The sequence below is a fragment of the Scyliorhinus canicula genome, chromosome 7 (assembly GCF_902713615.1).
Source record: "Scyliorhinus canicula chromosome 7, sScyCan1.1, whole genome shotgun sequence".
Lineage (NCBI taxonomy): Eukaryota > Metazoa > Chordata > Chondrichthyes > Carcharhiniformes > Scyliorhinidae > Scyliorhinus > Scyliorhinus canicula.
Window position 1 is genome coordinate 36,285,523 of NC_052152.1, and position 21,085 is coordinate 36,306,607.

At 46.3% G+C, this 21,085-nt stretch overlaps 1 protein-coding gene across 8 annotated transcripts in view; it reads left to right on the forward strand.

Moving 5' to 3' along the window:
* Window positions 1–21,085, forward strand: part of LOC119968865 (collagen alpha-1(VIII) chain-like) — a 177,668-nt gene that overhangs the window by 99,680 nt on the left and 56,903 nt on the right. The gene's annotated exons all lie outside the window — the stretch shown is intronic.

The following is a 21,085-nucleotide window of genomic DNA, read 5'->3' on the forward strand; positions in this document are numbered from 1 at the left end:
TTCGTTTAAAAAGAATTCTCCATTTTAAGTTCACAAGCTCCACTGTAAACTATTATTGCAGGATACTAATATATAAAGGAACAGCTCTTTACATCAGCAAGGTGCTGGAAAAGAATTTCCATTGTAAATATGCAGGATCCAATTGTAAATTATAGCACTAAATGTTCAGGCATTGGATCAGTTTATGTTGTAGGGATTCACTCAATTGTGAAATCCAGTAATGACAATTCTGACAACTACATATATTAGGTGGGATTCTCCGTCCCGCCAGTCCCATTTTCCAGCCCGCGCGCCCACCATCCCCCACAGCAGGATTTTCCTTTCGCGCAGCCGGCTAATGGGATTTCCCATTGTGGGCCACCCATGCTGTCGAGAAATGCGCGGGCATAGATGCGCTGTCGGCAGGGTGAGGATCCCGCAGTTTATCATTCTCCTGTTGGGAGCATATCTTTGGGGCCGGAGGACCCACCGTTTTAGGAAAGGGAGGAGTGAAGGATGCCTTGAGATCCACATTCCTGTAAGAGTCGCTGATTCATCTTGAAAGATAAGAGGATTGACAGGCTCGGTCTCTTTCTTCTTGAGAAAAGATGGTCGGGGGCATGGTGGTGAGGGTGGGGGAGGGGGTGACACAGGGGTGACCTCGTAAAGCCCTTTAAATTCCTGAAAGGTTTTGATACGGCGAAAAAGTTTCCTTTTATGGCAGACGTTTAAGTGGATATTTCAGAATACACGGAATAGATACATTCCAATGAGAAAGTAAAGTGTCAAGGGGAGACTCCACTATCCGTGGTTAATCAAAAGGGAAAGACAGTATCAAGCTTAGAGAAATAGTGTATAAATGCGCAAAGGTGGGCGGCACGTCAAAGATTGAACAGAATATAAAAACCAGAAAAATATTAACAAGGAGGGAAAAATTAGGGCACAAGAAAACGCTAGCTAGAAATACAAAGACGGATAGTGATTCAAGCAATATTTTAAAAAGAAAGGAGTTAACATAGTGAGCCTTGGTCTGACAGAAAGTGAGTGGGGGAAATAATAATGGAAAATGAGGCAGATGAATTGAACAGGTATTTTGCATCAATCTTCACTATTGACGGTATAAGTAACATCCCAGAAATGACTGGAAGACAGTAATAGGGAGGGAGGGAGGAAGTCAAGAAAATGCCAATCACTGGGGAAGTGGAACTCAGCAAATGTTTGGAACTCCGGAGTGACAAGTATTTGGGTCCTGATGGACTTCATTGTAGGATCTTAAAGAAGTATCTAGTCAGATAGTTGTGTTGGCTTTAATTTTCCAAAATTCACTAGATTCAGGGAACGTTCCAATAGATTGGAAAGTGGGTAATGTGGCCCCTTTATTCAAAAAGGTAGGGAGACAGGGCAGCACATGGCAGAGTGGTTAGTACTGCTGCCTACAGCGCTAAGGACCCGGATTCGAATCCTGGCCTTGAGTCACTGTCCATGTGGAGTTTGCACATTCTCCCCATGCCTGTGTCAGTTTCACCCCCACAACCCAAAGATGTGCAGGCTAGGTGGATTGATCACACTAAATTGCCCCTTAATTGGAAAAAAATAATTAGGTACTCTAGCTTTTTTTTTAAAAGGGAGGGAGACAGAAAGCAGGAACAATAGACCAGTTAGCTTAACATCTTTCAGAGGAAAAATGTTCTGAGCCATTATTAAAGATGTGATAATAGGGCACTTGGATAAATTCAAAGTAATCAGGCAGAGTCAACATGGTGCTGTGAAAGGGAAATCTGGGGCGGGATTCTCCGATCCCCCGCCGGGTCGGAGAATCCCCGGGGACGGCGCGTTTCCCACCGCGCTTACCGACACTGGCTGCTGTATTCTCCGGGGCTGTTTTTCGGACAGGGCGGGACTCCCACCACGCCGGTCGGGGGCTATTGGCGGCGGCTGCTCCGGCAATTCTCCGGACCCCGATGGGCCAAGCGGGCATCCATTTTTGGCCAATCCCACTGGCGGGACTCACTCAACTCACGTACTGGCGGGACCTGGCAGGTAAGTCGGCGGGGGCGGTCCTGTCAGAGGGGAGCAGAGGGATCCGACTCTGGGGGGGGGGCCACGGTGGCCTGGCCCGGCGTCGGGGCCCACCGAACTGCGGGCGGGCTTGTTCCATGGGGGCACTTCTTCCTTCGCGCTGGCCCCTGTAGGGCTCCATAATGGCCGGCGCAGAGAAGAGAACCCCCTGCGCATGTGCCAAAATACACCGGCCGTTCTGCGCATGCGCGGAACCATGACGGTGGTTCCGCGCATGTGCGAGATCACGCCGGCCCTTCGGCGCATACGCAAACTCGATGTGGCGCAGGCTGGAGCGGTGGCAACCCCTCCGGCATCCAGCTAGCCCCCGAAAGTCTGGAGAATTCCGCACTTTCGGGGGCTGTTGACGCCGGAGTGGTTGGTGCCGGGTCTCCCGCTGGCGTGGGGACTTAGTCCCCAGAAGGGAGAATCCGGCCCATGTTTAACCAATTTATTAGAGCCCTTTGAAAAAACGGGTGCTGTTAATAATGGGGAATAACTTAAATCTTCAGAACGGATTTGATAAGCTGCCGCATCAAAGGTCATTGCAGAAAACGAAAGCTCATGGTGTCAGAGTTAATTTATTAGTATGGATAGAAGAATAGAAGATTGGCTAGCTGAAAGAGAAACAGAGAGTGTGCATAAATGGATTATTTTCTAGTTAGCAGAATATGACAAGTGGTGTGCCACAGGGATCAATGCTGGGGCCTCAACTCTTTATAATTTAAATAAATGATGTAGATGACTGGATTGATGGTATAGTTGCTAAATTTACTGATGATACAAAGATAGGTAGGATTAAGTTGCGAAGTGAACATAAGGAGGCTACAAAAGGATATAGTTAGGCTATGTGAGTGGGTAAAGATCTGACAAATGGAATACCGTGCTGGATTCTCTGACCATCCGCCGGGCTGGAGAATCGGCGGAGGGGGTTGGGGGGGGGGGCATGAATCCCGCCCCGCCGCCCCGACACCGGCTGCAGGCTTCTCTGGCGCTGTTTTTTTGGTGGGGCGGGAATCGCGTTGCGGTGATCAGGGGCCGTTGGCAGTGGCCCCCACCCTCCCCCCGGCGATTCTCCACTCCGCGATGGGCCGAGTGGCCGCCCGTTTGTGGCCAGTCCCGCCGCCGTAAATCAAACAAGGTCCTTACCGACAGAACCTGGCTCTGCGGAGTCCTCAGGGGGACGTGGGGGATCTGGCCCCGGGGGGGGGGGCCCCCACGGTGGCCTGGCCCACGATCGGAACCCACCGATCTGCGGGTGGGGCTGTGCCATGGCGGCGCTCTTGCCCTCCGCGCCAGCCGCTGTAAGGGTCCGCCATGGCCGGCGCAGAGAAGAACCCCCCTGCGCATGCGCTGGGATCACGCCAGGACACGCTGGAGCTCCCGCGCATGCGCCAACTCACGCCGGCCGGCGGAGGCCCTTCGGCGCCGGTTGGTGCGGCGCCAACCTCGCCGGCACCGGCTGGTGTGGCGCCAACGCCGCTGGTGCCAGCCTAGCCCCTGAAGGTGCATATGATTCCGCACCTTCCAGGCAGCCCGACGCCAGAGTGGTTCACGCCACTCCTCGGCGCCGGTACGGCCCGCCCCTCGGAATAGCGGAGAATCCCGGCCATAATGTGGGAAAGTGTGAGGTTGCCCATTTTGGCAGCAAAAATAAAAACAGAAGCATATTGTGTAAATGGAGAGAAATTGCACAGCTCTGAGATGCAGAGGGACCTCGGTGTCCTGGTGTACGAGTCGCAAAGGGTTAGTATACTGATGCAGCAAGTAATTAGCAAAGCTCACAAAATGTTATCATTTATGGCAAGCGGAATTGAGTACAAGAGTCGGGAGATTATAATTCAGTTCTACAGATCATCAGTGAGAACACATATGGAGTACTGTGTACAGTAATGGTTTCCTTAATTAGCCTTCTATCCGCTGGAATTTAGAAGAGTAAGAGACAACTTGATTGAAACGTATAAGATCCTGATTGGGACGTCAGGATAGATGTGTAAAGAGTGTTGCCTCATGTGGGAGAGTCTGGAACTAGGGGCCACTATTTAAAAATAAGGGGTCGCCCATTTAAGACAGAGGAGAGGGAAAAAATTGACTCAGAGGGTAGCAAGACAGAGGAATTATTTTTCTCAAAAGGTAGATGAGGCCGAATCCTTGAATGTCTTTAAGACAAAGTTAGATAAGATTCTTGATAAGCGAGGAGGTGACGATTATCAGGGGTAGCCGGGAATGTGACGTTGAGGTTAAAAGTAAAACAGCCACAATCTTCTTGAACAGCAGAGCAAGTTTGAGGGGCTGAGTGGCCTACTCCTCCTCCTAATTCACATGTTCGTATGGAGAAGAACATAACTAGAGGCCATTAATATAAAATAGTTACCATGAAATCCAATAGGGAATCCAGGAGAAATTTCTTCACCCAAAGAGTGGTGAGAATGTGGAATTTGCTACCATGGGGAGTGGCTGAAGCTAATGGATACATTTTAGGGGAAGCCAGATGAGCATTTGAGGGAGAAGGGAATAGAAGGTAGATTTAAGTGAGGAAAGGTGTAAAAAGGCTCAAGTGGAACATAAACACCTGCGCTGGCTGAATGGCCCGTTTCTGCACTATATCCAAGTAATGTTATGTAGTAATGCTTTGATTGCATTTTATAACATTGTTGAAACATTTGTCCATGTGCTTCCGCCCAGCCAGTAAAAATAAACTGCATTTGAGTGAAACCATGCACTCAATGTTAATAATGAACATATTAGTGCATTTGCATCATTTCCTCTCTACCGCTGTTCAGTTAAAATATATTTTAGCCATTTACATAAAATATACAAGAGTATTTGTTACAAGAACATTAACGTAGAAAATGTTAGAAGCGCCCCTTGAGTCTCTATAGTATATACCTACGCCATTCACAAAAAACCTGGGCTATTTCACTCTGCAATTAATGGGAGCCCATCTCCATTCAGCAGACTCACAGGTTATGAACTAAAATGCAGGAAAATAAAAATGGTTGGATCTATTTTATTTTCAGTCCATATACCTCGGAATTGCCTTGGGGATGACTGTTAGCATATCAATGCTTATGAGATCAAAACAATTAATTGTTCTGCTGTTTTAATGGAAGCTAATCCTGATTATTTTGAATGAATTAACACCTCTGTTAACATACCAGCCCCAGAGATTGTATGCAAACACATTAAACGTTTGTGTGGTAATGTTTGCACAAATAACTTCAGGGCCTTAGAGCATATTTATTCTAAACCCATCAATTCACTCCTTGGATAACACGAGTCAATCACATCTTCAGGCAAAACTTATATTTGTTATAAAGAATATTTCTGTACAATTTACTGTACTGCTGACACATTAGAATGGAAACATTTCTGAAAAATACATCTTAGAGGCCAAACTTAGAAACCTTTGATAAGTAACAGCAGAACTCAATATTTGCACAATTTAATACTTAAATACTCTGTATGAGTTTCTATTTTGTTTGGCCTGAAGCTTCGTTTTGCTATCACTGGTTGCTGGTGTGGGTAGACTGAGTTATTGAAGTAGTTGAAACAGTACGTCTGTTCAGCTGGATTCTACATAGGTACAGTTTGTTATGATTGGAAACCTGCATTGTTTTAGCTGTTTGGAAAGTCTTTATTGCTGTGAATGGACATCTGTTTTGTATAGTCAGTTTATCCCTTTTGTTGCTCACTACAAAAGAAGTAATTGATACCATAGATAGTTTTAAGGGGCAGCTAGATAAACACATAGAGGAAAAAGGAATTGAAGGTTATACTGATAAGGTTTGATGAACTGGAGCATTATCATGAGCATGGTCCAGTTCGGTAATGGCCTGTTTCTGTGCTGTACATTCTGAATAATTCTATGTACAGCTGCCCTCTATGGTGGGAGCCGTATGGACTTGATATAGTCTTAATTTTTAAACTGATTACTCCTCACATTGCTATGCACGGCTTCAATGGCATGATACTAATTTTAGCGGCCTGTTTTTTGAGGGATTAGAATCCTTCATTGATGCAGATATAGATTGAAGATCTTTATCTATAGAACTAGAATCCCACAAGGTTATGATTCTAAACTTTAATAGTGGAAATAGCCCTTTACACAGTAGTGGGAAACCTGTTGCCCATCTGGGTTATGAGTGTGGCCCACGAGACATTTTGTTGATCGTTGCCCACGCATAAGGTTGCCACATTCCGCTGATTTCTGTCTGCGTAGCTTTTTTCCTACCTGTATGACTGAAGTGATTCACACGTAAAGCAAGGGTAAGTGAAGAGAGATGCCTGCTGATTACTCACAACATTGATTGTGAGAGCCGTGCACCCACTCTGTGTCCATATAAATTATTTTGTTTATACCATTTAAAGTTGATGATAGTTCTATTAAAATATAAATGATTATGCATTTTCTATAACTCGTTATGAAATACTTGACATGCATTAAATGTATTTAACCTTATTCATGGGGTCATGGTTCGTGAACAAGCCTGATTTCAATCTTGCGGCCCACAGAGGTGAAGGAGGGCCACTCATGCAGCCCTCTCGCTCGCCTATGTTGCCCATCACTGCCTTTGATTTTGGTTTACATGTAGTCTATTAAGAGGTAGCAGCAACTTAGACTAAGAGTTCAAAGTTCATTTGCAATTCACCATGAGCTCTGACAAAAGAAAACCATCAGAACTAGTTTTGTTATTAAAAACCCAATTAGTTCATTGATGATCTTCAGGGAAGGAAGCCTACCGTATTCAGTAAATTATTCTTAATAGCCTTGCTAATGGTTCAAAGTAAAGGCCCACCACCAGCTTCTCAAGGCAACTGAGTAATAAATGGATAATAAATGTGACCTGGCTTAGATTAGATCTATATTGTTTTTACTGAAAATGATTCTCCTTTATTTGTGAATATTTTTGCCTTTTAGGTGTTAACTATGCTGTGTTTATTGGGAAGCTTTACAATTGTTCGGATCTGACTCTGACATGATGGGGGGGGAGGGGTGGGGGGGGGGGGGTGAACATGGTGCACTTTCACTTTCTAAAGAATTTGAACTGTGATATAATATTATGGTTGCAGAGTGAATAAAATGATCTTAAAAACCTGACAGAAATTCAGTCTGGGCTTGTCCAATTGTCAGGCAGTGATCTATTTGTTGAGGTGCAAATTTCAGCTTTAACAATCAAAACCATCTGTCTTACTTATTTTCAAGTTTTCTTCCATAATAAAAAAGTATGAGGGCAAGGGGCCCACATGTTGCAACAGCTTCCATGTATCAAGCATTTGTTCTTTTAAAGGACATTTGGTTGGAATTTAAAGATAAAAATCAATCTGCGATGTGCTGAGTGCTGATAGCTCATTTGGCAAGAAATGTTATGCTTGGATCAGAATCACCCAAGGTCAGGTTTTTTATATGTCCGATTTATAAAACCAATGTACCTTCAGCCTATCAAATTAATCTTTCAACAATTCAGTCTAAATGACGTGAATAGCAAACAAAATATATGCTTTTAAGTGAGTGAATTTGCTTAGCTGTGTTGCTATCTGTAAGTGAACTGCGTGAGTAGATTGTCTTTATTCACAATCACTCTAACATCAGTCAAGATGATTGGGTTTTTGTCCATGTATTATGGTTGGATGAGACAATCTTACAAGGGCAGTGAAAGTGAATGGTTTTGAAACTGTATTCCTGAATCATATAGGTCTTTATATGAAGATTTTGCTTGTTTATTCCTATAAACAGTAATCTGTTATAATCAATGACACTCAGCTTTGCATCCCTCCCCAATTGTTGCAGTACAATTCCACTGCCTGTCATCAAGTCTTAAATGAGTTATTACTTCCTCCAACTAAACACTGGCAACAGTACCTTCTAAACCCGTGACCTCTACCACCTAGAAGGATCCAGATGCATGGGAATGTCATCACCTGGAGGTTTCCCTCCAAGCCAAACACCATCCTGATTTGGAAGTATATCGTCATTCCTTCACTGTCACTGGGTCAAAATCCTGGAGTTCCCTCCCGAACAGCACTGTGGGGATGCGTGCACCACATGGTCAGCAGCGGTTCAAGAAGGCAGCTCATCACCACCTTCTCAGGGGCAATTAGAGATTGGCAGTTCGTTCTGGCCTAGCCAGTGACACCCACATCTGTGAAAGAATATATTTTTTAAACATAGCTGTTCTATCCTGTTCGGTCTTGTTTCCCTTCACCCTCCATATCGTCCGGCACTACCAAAAACACTTTCTTTCAGGTGTTTAGGAACGACTCGTTAGTACCAACTCCTCTCCAAATATTTCTTCCCCTTCACTTCTCTCTGACTCCATCCTTTCTTCTAATCTCTAACCTCTTTCTGTGTATTCATGATACCATCATATGCTGAAAGGACTCAGCTTCATGCCCTTAGGGTACTACCTTACGGATTTTGAGCTTGGCACAGTGCTGATCTCTTCTGTCACCTACAGCTCTGCCCAAAGTTCTTTGACCAGGAGCCCGCCGCTGACTCGGTGGACCCCTTTCATCCGTCTCCAATATTCTACTCCTATCTGAACCCCCTCCCCCTGCTCTTTAACGTTTGCAGATCTTTTCATTGCTGACATGGCGTTGACCATCACAATTTCTCTGTTGCCCTCACTCACTTTAGCCTCTCAAAACCTGTTGCACACTGTTCTCTTCGGACCAACACTAACATTGTGAGAAAATCTGTTGACAAGGGTGGAGCTCGCATTGCCTGGTGTACGAACCTCTATCCAGGAGAGGCTAGACTCTTCAACACTTCCTCTTACTTCCTCCTGGACTATGACCCCAGCACTCTATATCAAGACATTGTTTCCAGGACTGTCACTGACCTTGTCTCCTCCTGAGATCTTCCATCTATTGTCTACAACCTCATAGATCCCCAAACCCGAATAGCCTTGCTTTTGTCTCCTTCCCAAGGTCTACACAAAACACATTCTGATAGACCAATCCTCTCAGCCTGCTCCTGGCTCACTGAACTGATTTCTTCCTGTCATTATTCTATTTTTCTCCTCTTGTCCAGTCTCTCCCCACCTACACCAGAGAGTCTTCGGATGCCCTCCGTCACTGTAACAGTTTCCAATTTCATGGCCTGAACAATCGCCTCTTCAACATGGACGTCCAACCTCTCTACTTCCATCCCACAGCAGGATGGTTTGGGGAAGTCTCTGCTTCTTACAAAACAGAGATCCAAACAATTTCTATTGACCACCAGTGTCCTCCACCTTGGTAAATTTGTTATCTTATTAAGCAAAGTGGCTGGTTTAGCACAGCAATGCAGAACAAGGCCAGCAGTGCGGGTTCAATTCCCGTACCGGCCTCCCCGAATTGGCGCCGGAATGTAGCGACTCGGGGCTTTTCACAGTACCTTCATTGAAGCCTACTTGTGACAATAAACGATTATTATTATTATTATTATTATTATTATTATTAATAAATTATCTTTTAATTCCTATCGCTTTGCCCCGAACAGCACCATGGGTATACCTGTACCATATTGATTCCTGCTATGGGTATCCACATGGTTCTGGAGTCACATGTAGGACAGACCAGGTAAGGACAGCAGATTTCTTGCCCTGGAGTACATTTTGTTTGAGATTGAAACAAACTAAATTAAACTAAGAGAAAAATCAAAAGAGCAGCCCCTTAAAAGGAGACTGCATCAAACTAAATGAAATTGCAACGGAAACTTAAAATATAAAACCAAAATTCGTTCAATGGGTTCGATACACTACCCCAGTTCTCGCAGTTCCCACTGTGCATGGAAGGCCTCGATGATACCAACAGACTGTTTAACCTTTTCTCCTGCCCAGCATATATTATCCAGGTCTCACCAACTCGAAAGGTGTGCTGAGGCTTGATAGACTTGCAATTTGGTGTTCTCAGTCAGATTGCTGCTTTGCACACTCTCTTACTTAACTTGGACATAACAGCTGCAACTTTTATGACGCGTCGAATGGTATCAGCATCAGGTGACAGATTGTTGGTGATTATGAAGCCTCAATATGTGAACAACCTCCAGCATCACATTGTCAATGTTGCTAGGTGGCGCCAATGCAACATCCTGGATCATGACATTTGTCTTTCTGGTATTGATGGTTGAACCAAACTCTATATTCACCTGAGAGAGTCTGCCTATTTGCCCCTGAAGATGTTCCTCCTTATGGAATTCTAGTGCGGTATTGTCACCATAGTGCAGAAGGAGGCCATTCAGTCCATTGGGTCTGCACCGACCCTCTGAAAAAGAACCCCAGCTAAACCCAATCTCCCATCCTATCCCCTTTATCTTGGATCTCAAGTGAGAAAGCCAGCTTCCCATCAGTCCTGATAAGGATATAGACACCTTAGGTAGATTGCCTGAAGGTGTATGACAACAGCAAAGAAAATAATGTGCCAGTGTATTGGTACTCGAACACAAACCTTTTTGTCTCCACTGTGGCTCTTAAAGGGATCCAATGTTGCCCCATCATAGATTATATTATTGATCACATTGTCACAGAAACAGGGAATCATATTGAGTAGCTTCATTAGACAGCTAACTTCTTCCAACACCTCCAATAGAATCCCTCTGCTCACATAGCCGAATACCTTGGTGAAATTGATAAAAGCAATGTATAATGGCCCCCTTTGTTCGCAGCATTTCTCTTTCCCCTGGCTGAAAAAATCTTATCAATTGAAGAATTTGGGGTTCTGAAATCACACTAAAATCCAGGGTAGAAATGTTCAGCCAGGATCTGCATTCTGACAATGGTAACATGTGCAAATACATTTCCAATAATGCTCAACAGGGAGACGCCTCAATAGTTTCCCGATCACTGCGGTCGCCCATGTTCTTGTGCAGGGTCACAGTCTTTGTGTTCCACATATCATAAGGCACTGTCCCCTCCTTCTGGCAGAGACAGAGAAGACTGAGCAGATGCTGCAGGAGTACAAATTTCCCATCAGTCCAGACAGTATAGCATCAGCTCCTCAAGCTTTGCCCATGGCCAGCGAGACCATGGCTTTGCTAAGATCTTCCTCTGGGAGTTCAATATCCGGCTCTGCCATGGCAGTCATGTTTTCAATACTGCCTTGAGTTTTCTTGGTGACAGTGTTCTCCCATGTCCAAGATAGGAGATGCCTACCACTACTGCAAGTTAGTGTATCTCCATCTCTCCAACTGTCTATTGCTGTTAGTGATCACCTTCTCATCTTTGTTTCAATGGAACTCTTTTCTTTGCTGATGGACCTATTGTTTTTTGATCCCTTCATATATGCTCCCAACATTCCCTCTGTTGAGGGACATCCTGATTTGTTGGCAAAATTTAAACCAGTAGTCCCTGGTATTGTAACCTGAGATAATATGACAAGGCAGTATTATTTAACAAAGGAAGAACTTTATATTACAGACCAACACAACTCCAAAAGAGGACTAGTACCCTCGACTCCCAAACTTACTCTGTACCCGGCACCGTGCCCTGGCACCTGCTAGGCTCAGGTTGGTGAGCACGATCCCCATAGGCTCTGGGCAGGTCATGTGGCCTGCGAAGGATCACCCCATAAAGGGGCCACAATACCAAAGGTCTGTTGCCTCGCAGTCTGCTGGACTTTATTTTCAGCAGCTCTGTGTGCATTCAGAGTCTTCTCAGATCTCTCTTGTAATTAGTGAGAGCAGATAGTTAGCTTCGATGACAGGTTCCATCACAGTGATATTTGCCTTGAACCAGTTAGTATTTTTCTGCTCTTGCTTCACATACAGTGGGAGTGCAGTGCTGTAGATGGTGTCTCAAAGTATGTTCCATTTTGCCTCTGCACTGTCTGGGAATGCCAGAGAGCGGCTGTTCAATGACAACACAAAACAGGGGCGGGATTCTCCAATCCCGCGGCAGAGTGTCCACGCCGTCGTAAACGTCGTCGTGTTTTACAACGGCGTGAACGAGCTGCTTCCAGTACTAATTCTGGCCCCTACAGGGGGCCAGCACGGCACTGGAGTGGTTCGCTCAGCTCCAGCTGCCGATCCCGGCCCGAACTATGCGCCGCAGGATCCGTGCATGCGCAGTTGCGCCGGCGCCAACGAGGACATACGCAGTGGTGCCAACGCGCGCTTGCGCAATGGCCTCCTTCAACGCGCCGGCCCCGACTCAACATGGCGCAGGACTATAGCGGCCAACACGTAGGAAAGGAGGCCCCCAGCCACAGAAGCCAGCCCGCCGATCGGTGGGCCCCGATCCACGCCGGCCCAGAGCAGGTTAGAACGGCGCCGGCGGGACTCGGCTCTTTTCTTATGGCCGCTTGGCCCATACGGGCCAGAAAATCAGCTGGCCAGCCGCATAGAGCGGCCCGCGACCGACGGCGCGCCACCCACAGCCGAACCTACACCAGACGGATGTGTGATGTTTTTCTTTCAGTGATCCACTCTTGGTGAGCCTGGTCTCTTGTTGGGAAGCTACTCAACGATCAGCCTATCAGGTTTCATCAAGCTGCCTTGCTCACATTATCCCATTATTGAGGAGTGAAAAGATTAATAGATCATAGAACAGTACAGCACAGAACAGGCCCTTCGGCCCTCGATGTTGTGCCGAACAATGATCACCCTACTTAAACCCACGTAACCCGTATACCCATAACCCAACAATCCCCCCATTAACCTTACACTACGGGCAATTTAGCATGGCCAATCCACCTAACCTGCACATCTTTGGACTGTGGGAGGAAACCGGAGCACCCGGAGGAAACCCACGCACACACAGGGAGGATGTGCAGACTCCACACAGACAGTGACCCAGCCGGGAATCGAACCTGGGACCCTGGAGCTGTGAAGCATTGATGCTAACCACCATGCTACCGTGAGGCCCAATGATTAATGATTGAGTAGTAGTTGCGTCCTCGGTGTAGCTGTATCAGATCGCTTACAAACGGGAGAAGATTTAACTCTCATCAAGGCAGTGCAAATTGCGAGAAAAATCAAGGCCTTGTAAAGAAAAATAGAATGTTTGTTCGCAGGGATGGCAAGATCTCGTGGAAACGAATGAGCAAGGACTTTATGGTATGTAGACCAGAAGAGGGAAAGTGCATCAAATCAGAAGCCTGCAAAACAGGGATTGGTGGACCGACCGCCATCTTGAAATACTCTCGATGCGGCAGGAAAAACCTCCACAAGCAGGAATAATGTCCAGCGGGAGGGGGGGGGGAAGGGGGGGGGAGGGGAAGAGAGAGAGGGGGGGGGGCAGCGTGCCACGACTGTGGAAAAAGCAAACATTTTTAAATTGTCTCCTGATCAAAAACACAGAAAGCCAGAAGGAAAATATGAAAGCCAAACCACATGCAAGACGTGGCAGAACCGCAGAGAAGGGATTTTCCTGGGGGAAGTAAATGAAATGGAAAATAAACACTGGAGTATTAAACTTGAAGCAGATGGATACCCTACAGGGTTTAAATTAGGCACAGGGACAGGACTTTCTGTCTTGTCCGGCAAAATAAAATGGCTTAAGCACATTACATCACAGCCTTCATCTACCAAGTTCCAGGTTCCAGGTGGGATAACACAGCATATCATAGCCAACACATGGGAAAATTGAAGTACAAAGGTAGATAAATCATTGATCCTTTGTCATCTAGGGTCATGAATCTTCTTTACTAAGCCGGAAGGCATGCTTAAAATTGAAGCAAATCTATGAAGTTGACGAGTTTGCTGATGAGCATTACAGCAATATATTCAAGAATTAATTTCCAAGATTCGGGAAGCCTAAAGACCCAAGTACCAAATTACCCACTAACAGCTAATAGTAAACTCATTTGCCCCTTTACACCGAGGAATGTCCCTCACCCACTCAAGGATAAATTCAAGTGTGAAATTGAGAACATGCTACAGCAAAGGGTTATCTGACCAGTAACTATGCCATCAAAATGGCATTCAGGAATGGTCACAGTTCAAGAGTCACATGACTCAATTTGAATCTCCGTAGATTTAACTCAACTCAACAAATGTGAGATCCAACTGATGGGGATGGGGTGAGTGGGTCGGTGCAGATTCGATGGGTTGAATAGCCACCTTCTGCACTGTAGGGATTCTATGATTCTATGATACATGATAAGGTAGCAGTTCAAAATTTAAACAGTCCATAAGCACTAGTCACCTTTCTGAACATAAAGGAGATTTCAAAGATGCCACTTAGAATCCAACAATTCAGAACAAGATTAATGAGATATGACTCCATAACAGAGTATATTCAAGGGAAGTACTAGATGCCAGCAGTTACACAATGAAGGAAACCAGTTGAAGGTTCCAATCTGGAGGATTTAGGTTTCATCGAGGAGGTGGAGGTGTATACATTTCTCATTGAGGAGGTGGAGGTGTATACATTTCTCATCGAGGAGGTGGAGGTGTATACATTTCTCATTACTCAGTGCCTACTAGCTTCAGCAAAGAAGTTGCAGGGTATATAACACAACAGCAGGATGCCGAATGTGTCCAGATAACAAAATATTGGCCGGACCTCCGGCTGTTGGAAATCACGTTTGCTGCTGGCAAGACATGTCCGTCCTCAAGTTTCCCAGTGATGTGGAGTGGCTTTGATGGGAAAACCCGTTGACAAGTGGCGAAAAGATAGAATCCCACTGCCGGCAAACGGCACATCGGGAAACACCAGGCTGAGGTATGGGAGAATCCAGCCCATTATCTAAAAGGGTAGTCAGGCTATGGGCGGGATTCTTTGGAAACCAGCGGGGCGGGCAACTCCGGCACGAAGGAATCCTCCGCACCATTGGGGCACCCTCCCGGGCCAAATCCCCCCTGCACCCTCCCCGAGGACCCCGGAGGCCACCCACAGAGCGAGGTCCCGCCGGTAAGTACCTGCCATAGCATACACCGACAAGACCCACCGAAAATGGGCGGCCACAAGGCCATCGTGGGCCGGAGAATCGCCGGGTGGGCCGCTGCCAAATCCCCTGCCAAATCCCCGGTGCCGGAGAATTCGGCAGCCGGCGGGGGCGGGATTCACGCCGCCCACCCGGCGATTCTCCGACGATCGGAGCCCACTGATCCACGAGCGGGCTGTTCTGTGGGGGCACTCTATTCCTTCACGCCGGCTGGTGTACCGGTCCGCAATGGCCGGCGTGGAGATGAACCCTCCCGTGCGCATGCGCTGGGATGACGGCAGCACACGCTGGCACTCCCGCGCATGCGCCAACTCACGCCGGCTGACGGAGGCCCTTCGGCACCAGTTGGCATAGCGCCAAGCCCCTTCTGCGCACCGGCACGGTGCAAACCACGCTGTGCGGCCTAGCCCCTGAAGGTGCGGAAGATTCCTTCGTGCCGGAGTTGCCCGCCCCGCTGGTTTCCAAAGAATCCCGCCCATAGCCTGACTACCCTTTTAGATAATGGGCTGGATTCTCCCATACCTCAACCTGGATCGTGTTTTCCGGGTCCTTAAGGGGGAGGGGGAGCAGCCCCAAGTCGTAGTCCACATTGGCACTAACGACATAGGTAGGAAAGGGGACAAGGATGTCAGGCAGGCCTTTAGGGAGCTAGGATGGAAGCTCAGAGCGAGAACAAACAGAGTTGTTATCTCTGGGTTGTTGCCCGTGCCACGTGATAGTGAGATGAGGAATAGGGAGAGAGAGCAATTAAACACGTGGCTACAGGGATGGCGCAGGCGGGAGGGATTCAGAGTTCTGGATAACTGGGGCTCTTTCTGGGGAAGGTGGGACCTCTATAGACAGGATGGTCTACATCTGAACCTGAGGGGCACCAATATCCTGGGGGGGAGATTTGTTAGTGCTCTTTGGGGGGGTTTAAACTAATTCAGCAGGGGCATGGGAACCTGGATTGTAGTTTTGGGGTACGGGAGATTGAGAGTATAGAGGTCAGGAGCACAGATTTGACTTCGCAGGAGGGTGCCAGTGTTCAGGTAGGTGGTTTGAAGTGTGTCTACTTCAATGCCAGGAGTATACGAAATAAGGTAGGGGAACTGGCAGCATGGGTTGGTACCTGGGACTTCGATGTTGTGGCCATTTCAGAGACATGGATAGAGCAGGGACAGGAATGGTTGTTGCAGGTTCCGGGGTTTAGGTGTTTTAGTAAGCTCAGAGAAGGGGGCAAAAGAGGGGGAGGTGTGGCGCTGCTAGTCAAGGACAGTATTACGGTGGCGGAAAGGATGCTAGATGGGGACTCTTCTTCTGAGGTAGTATGGGCTGAGGTTAGAAACAGGAAAGGAGAGGTCACCCTGTTGGGAGGTTTCTATAGGCCACCTAATAGTTCTAGGGATGTAGAGGAAAGGATGGCGAAGATGATTCTGGAAAAGAGCGAAAGTAACAGGGTAGTTGTTATGGGAGACTTTAACTTTCCAAATATTGACTGGAAAAGATATAGTTCAAGTACATTAGATGGGTCATTCTTTGTACAATGTGTGCAGGAGGGTTTCCTGACACAATATGTTGACAGGCCAACAAGAGGCGAGGCCACATTGGATTTGGTTTTGGGTAATGAACCAGGCCAGGTGTTAGATCTGGAGGTAGGTGAGCACTTTGGAAACAGTGACCACAATTCGGTGACCTTTACGTTAGTGATGGAAAGGGATAAGTATACCCTGCAGGGCAAGAGTTATAGCTGGGGGAAGGGCAATTATGATGCCATTAGACATGACTTAGGATGTGTTGGTTGGAGAAGTAGGCTGCAAGGGTTGGGCACACTGGATATGTGGAGCTTGTTCAAGGAACAGCTATTGCATGTTCTTGATAAGTACGTACCAGTCAGGCAGGGAGGAAGGGGTCGAGCGAGGGAACCGTGGTTTACCAAAGAAGTGGAATCTCTTGTTAAGAGGAAGAAGGAGGCCTATGTGAAGATGAGGTGTGAAGTTTCAGTTGGGGCGCTTGATAGTTACAAGGAAGCGAGGAAGGATCTAAAGAGAGAGCTGAGACGAGCAAGGAGGGGACATGAGAAGTCTTTGGCAGGTAGGATCAAGGAAAACCCAAAAGCTTTCTATAGGTATGTCAGGAATAAAAGTATGACTAGGGTAAGAGTAGGGCCAGTCAAGGACAGTGGTGGGAAGTTGTGTGTGGAGGCTGAGGAGATAAGCGAGATACTAAATGAATACTTTTCGTCAGTATTCACTCAAGAAAAAGATAATATTGTGGAGGAGAATGCTGAGACCCAGGCTATTAGAATAGATGGCATTGAGGTGCGTAGGGAAGAAGTGTTGGCAATTCTGGACAAGGTGAAAATAGATAAGTCCCCGGGGCCGGATGGGATTTATCCTAGGATTCTCTGGGAAGCCAGGGAAGAGATTGCTGAGCCTTTGGCTTTGATTTTTAGGTCATCATTGGCTACAGGAATAGTGACAGAGGACTGGAGGATAGCAAATGTGGTCCCTTTGTTCAAGAAGGGGAGTAGAGATAACCCCGGTAACTATAGGCCGGTGAGCCTAACGTCTGTGGTGGGTAAAGTCTTGGAGAGGATTATAAAAGATACGATTTATAATCATCTAGATAGGAATAATATGATTAGGGACAGTCAGCATGGTTTTGTGAAGGGTAGGTCATGCCTCACAAACCTTATCGAGTTCTTTGAGAAGGTGACTGAACAGGTAGACGAGGGTAGAGCAGTTGATGTGGTGTATATGGATTTCAGTAAAGCGTTTGATAAGGTTCCCCACGGTCGGCTATTGCAGAAAATACGGAGGCTGGGGATTGAGGGTGATTTAGAGACGTGGATCAGAAATTGGCTAGTTGAAAGAAGACAGAGAGTGGTAGTTGATGGGAAATGTTCAGAATGGAGTTCAGTTACGAGTGGCGTACCACAAGGATCTGTTCTGGGGCCGTTGCTGTTTGTCATTTTTATAAATGACCTAGAGGAGGGCGCAGAAGGATGGGTGAGTAAATTTGCAGACGACACTAAAGTCGGTGGAGTTGTAGACAGTGCGGATGGATGTTGCAGGTTACAGAGGGACATAGATAAGCTGCAGAGCTGGGCTGAGAGGTGGCAAATGGAGTTTAATGTGGAGAAGTGTGAGGTGATTCACTTTGGAAAGAATAACAGGAATGCGGAATATTTGGCTAATGGTAAAATTCTTGGCGGTGTGGATGAGCAGAGGGATCTCGGTGTCCATGTACATAGAACCCTGAAAGTTGCCACCCAGGTTGATAGGGTTGTGAAGAAGGCCTATGGTGTGTTGGCCTTTATTGGTAGAGGGATTGAGTTCCGGAGCCATGAGGTCATGTTGCAGTTGTACAAAACTCTAGTACGGCCGCATTTGGACTATTGCGTACAGTTCTGGTCGCCTCATTATAGGAAGGACGTGGAAGCTTTGGAATGGGTGCAGAGGAGATTTACCAGGATGTTGCCTGGTATGGAGGGAAAATCTTATGAGGAAAGGCTGATGGACTTGAGGTTGTTTTCGTTAGAGAGAAGAAGGTTAAGAAGTGACTTAATAGAGGCATACAAAATGATCAGAGGGTTAGATAGGGTGGACAGCGAGAGCCTTCTCCCGCGGATGGAGGTGGCTAGCACGAGGGGACATAGCCTTAAATTGAGGGGTAATAGATATCGGACAGAGGTCAGAGGTGGGTTTTTTACGCAAAGAGTGGTGAGGCCGTGGAATGCCCTACCTGCAGCAGTAGTGAACTCGCCAACATTGAGGACATTTAAAAATTTATTGGATAAGCATATGGATGATAAGGGCATAGTGTAGGTTAGATGGCCTTTAGATTTTTTCCATGTCGGTGCAACATCGAGGGCCGAAGGGCCTGTACTGCGCTGTATCGTTCTATGTCTATGTTCTGGTGTTTCCCGATGTGCCGTTTGCCGGCGCGGGGGTCGGAGAATCCCACCCTATATTACTAACATTCCAATTGAACAGCAATACTTCGAACAGAGAAAGCACTTCACAAACATTGATAATCTCTTTATTTTTAATGACAGAATATTTATTCCAAGAATATTTTGGCTTTCTATTTTTCAAAGACTTCACCAAGGCCATTTAGGGACAGCAAAGCTTTGATCAAGAGTCCAGCAATCAGTCTGGTGGCCAGGCATTACTCATTCTCAGAGGAAATGATTTCCAGTTGCCTTATGTGTGCAGCCAAGAGCCAAAAACAACCACTATCACCTTCTACTTTTCCTTCAAGATCATGGGAGCACCTGGGAATGGATTTATTTGATTTTAAAGGCAAGATGTTCCTTATTGTCATTGATTACTACTCAAGGTGGGTTGAAATGAACAGATTGCACAGCATCATGGTGGAAACATTCATTCAATCACTGAAGGGAATTCATGCAATACATGACATTGTGGATAGTGTGCTGTCAGACAATGCCGTGCAACTTGCCAATGAATTATTCCAAAGATTTTGTGAATAAATTGAGATTCATTCATGTAACCAGCTCACTTCATCATCCTCAGGTAAATGGAGAAGCTGAGCAAGTTGATGAAGAAGAACGAGGATAGTAATTTAGCTCTTTTGAGTTACAGAACCTTCACACTACAGAACGGTTTCTCACCATCAAAGTTGTTGATGAGCAGAAGACTGAGAACACAACTTGCAGCTTTGCAACAGGAAGTAAAACCTAACATTACCTCGAATGATCTCAAGAGGGGGTAAACAGTGTGAAGACAAACAGAGAAATAAGTTGACTCGTAACTTTAACTTCAGACAGTGTTGTGTTATGCTTCTTCATGTAGCATAAGCTGCTTCCTTGATGTATACTCTGACAAAGGAAGGTTCAGACTTGGAGATAGGTTTCACCTCTTTTGTTGCTGCACCACGTACACACGCTGCCTATTCATTCTGCTATCTATTGATATTTTTCAAAGGTATGTGAGCAGCCACTGGACTGTTGCGAATCGGGGCCTTCAAGGCTGACTTGCAGCCCGTCAAATCCCAGGCGGCATAATGTCCACAACACTAGCTTGCAAGTCAGTGCAAAATGCACGTGGGCATTCAGATCAGAAGCACAAGGGTCAACTCCACCTAATTTCAGACAGAATTAAAGGGACACACAGCATAAAACAGAAACAAAAAAGAGGGCTAATCCAGGTTCAGACTGCAGTTATACTGTTGCCAACACTCCCACACGGGTTCTGTGGACTTTGATGTGCAGTCAGGTGACCTGAGTAATCCCGATGATTGAAGTTTACACATGAGGTAAGCCACAAAAGAGCACTGCATAAAAACACTTGGACGCACTTGCAAAAGTCTGCTTTTAGGAGGGAGCAGAAGCATCCATCACTTTTTTTTATTAACATCACAAACATTCAAAAGGTCACCTGGGCACTTTTAAAATGCATACTTGCACTGAGATGGAGTGAGCTTTCTCAATGTGCAAGACTGTCTTCTGGTAAACACCTGTCTTGCCTTTAGTGCACTGTGGGAGTCAGATTGGAAATTGCTTCCTGAGTTATACTGCCACCTTTGTATCATTGAACATCTGAACAGCATTACTGTTAACTTAGAAGTGATAGTATGACTGTACATTTAGGCAAAGCCTTCCAGGCTGTTTCGAGCTGCGAAAAGTTACGTGGTGTGTATCACACCGAATTGTAATGAACACAGCGCCAAAATGGGCCATTCATCGCTATGGGTCCATGTCATTGTTAAGGTTTCACACAAGCCTCCTTATCTTCGTCTAGCTCTATCAATAAAATATTTGGTTTCTCAGTAAGTGTTTATCCAGCTTCTCCTGAAATAAGTCTATGTACAGATGGGTAATCAATCAACAACAGTTTCCGGTTGAATGGTTAGCGAACTGGAAATTGTTTCATGGCCAGAATTTTACAGTGCCACTGGAGCATTTTTCAGGCAGGGGTGTGGGGGCAGAGAGCGTAAAATTGATGGGATGGGATTCCCTCTGGCTTACTTCCCGCCTTGACCACGCAGCAAATTTTACACTGGGCAGGCAAGGTCATAGACAGGAAACCCGGCCTTGCCTCAATTGAGACCCTGAAGTGACCAATTATTGTCCGCCTAAGGGCCGTTACCCAGCCTCAGCTGTTAAGCTGGTGGGAAGATTGAATTTCCATGGTGACAGACCGAAAAAGAAAGAGTTGGATCTCGGTTGAACGTT